The 2,015-nt window shown below is 40.7% G+C and overlaps 1 pseudogene; it reads right to left on the bottom strand.

The window, feature by feature from the left end:
• Positions 1–10: 10 nt before the first annotated feature.
• Positions 11–1,509, bottom strand: LOC121789833 (annotated as a pseudogene).
• Between the last annotated feature and the right edge of the window lie 506 nt (positions 1,510–2,015).

Raw genomic sequence — 2,015 nt, 5'->3', positions numbered from 1 at the left:
ATTTCACTACACAATTATAATGCTCATTCGTCGGAACTACTCCCGCTGCTGCTGCGGCATGGAGGAGAAGACAGCCATGCCTTCCTCGAGCAATCCACCATAACTGCAAGCTGAAAGAACCGCAGAATATGTAATCTGATCAGGATGTAAACCACTTTCAAGAAGTTTCTCAAAAAGTTCAATAGATTCGAATAGTTTTCCATTATCAGCCAATCCCAGTATCATAGTATTCCATACTATCAAATCTCTAGAAGCCATTTTCGAGAAAATTTTCAAGGCATACTCAACTAACCCATATTTATTATACATTTGCACAAGTGAACTCACCACTATTGCCTCCGCTTCAAACCCTGTTTTGATCACGAGCGAATGAAGCAGACTACCTTGCTCCACTGGAACAAACACAGCAGCAGAGTGAAGAACAGAGCTGAGTGTGAACTCTGTTGGCCTAATACTTTCCCTCAAAGAATAAACAAAATGATCAAAAGCATTCTCCTCCATATTGTGACTAGCATGGAACGCGATCATAGCATTGTACACAGCTGAATCGAACATATATGACTCCTTAAAAACACGCAACGCGCTTCCCAGTCTGTTGCATTTTGAGAACAGATCAATAGCTGCACTACAAACAACCGCATTCCCATGAAATCCCATCTTAGTAGAAAAACAAACATCTGCTTACCCTTCTCCAAATTCCGCAAGTTGGAACAAGCAGTAAGCACCGCAGAGACCATATATTCGTCTACTTCGAAACCACTACTTCTCATCACCCAGAACTGATGAAAAGCAAAACGCTCATAACCCGATGTACAGCAACCAGAAATCATAGCATTCCATGAAATCACATCCACTCTCTCCATACTCAAAAACACAGCAAGAGTATAATCGACAAGGCCAAGCTTCCCATACATATCAATCAATGAATTCCCCACCACCAAGTTAGAATAACACCCATCTTTCTTCACAATGCGACAGTGCATCTCCTTAGCATGATCCCTACATTTCACACAACACAACAACAATGAAAAAGTGAACTCAGTCGACCCAACCCCACGCTCCCTCATCTCCACAAAAACTTCCCACGCACTATCACGAAACCCACTTGAAACATACCCAGATATGACCGTATTCCAACTCACAGCATCTCGTTCAGGCATTTCGTCGAACACCCTACGCGCCGTCGCCATGTCGGAACATTTCACCAAGACTTTCAAGTATAAGTTCCAAGAAAAGATATTTTTGCTGGACATATCATCAAACACCTTCACAGCATCTTTCGGTGATCCCGACTTGAAATAGAGATCGACACATCGATTGCCCAGGTATACATTTGAGAAATTCAAGCCAATTTTACCAACTGCGCGTGTACTAATTTCAAAGAATTTGAGGGGCTCTTAAGAGAAGAACACTGATCGTTGATGCCAGAGAAAAACGACACCGTGTGATGAAATCTGTGAGCTTTTTGAAGCAAATTGAACATGCAAACGAAGACGACAATCATGAAATTCTGAAGCGGTATAATTCTCAATAAAACGCTTAATCGTTAGTGGGCCTGAACTTATTGGGGCTAAGTAAATAAATTAGCATAATTTACTGGGCTCAAATGCGAGTATCAAAGCCCAAGCAGTTTTGGATTGAGTTATGAATAAGTAAACATAAATTTATAAGGTCAATACATAAACACTTATAAGAATGAACTAACAAATTTTTATATATATTTCTTAATGCGACCAAGCCATAACCCCGACCTAAAAAATTGTCACTTGTGAAGGAAGCATATAATGTGATGGGAAGAATGTTGACCAAGCCTACATGATTATTGCTATATTATGTTATTGATATTTATGATTGATATATATGTCACTTGTCTTTGCAGAATAAAGTAGATACATTGTCCTATAATCCTTTAAGTTTAGAACCTGCGCAACACAGAGGCGTAGCCGACTCCATTCTCGAGGGAAGAAAGATCGGGGCGGCTGGGTTGCGGGCACGGTGGCAGGCACACAATTTCC

The sequence above is a fragment of the Salvia splendens genome, unplaced genomic scaffold (assembly GCF_004379255.2).
Source record: "Salvia splendens isolate huo1 unplaced genomic scaffold, SspV2 ctg350, whole genome shotgun sequence".
Classification (NCBI taxonomy): Eukaryota; Viridiplantae; Streptophyta; class Magnoliopsida; order Lamiales; family Lamiaceae; genus Salvia; species Salvia splendens.
The sequence above is the reverse complement of the archived record's forward strand: the minus strand, read 5'-3'. Positions and strand labels throughout refer to the sequence as shown.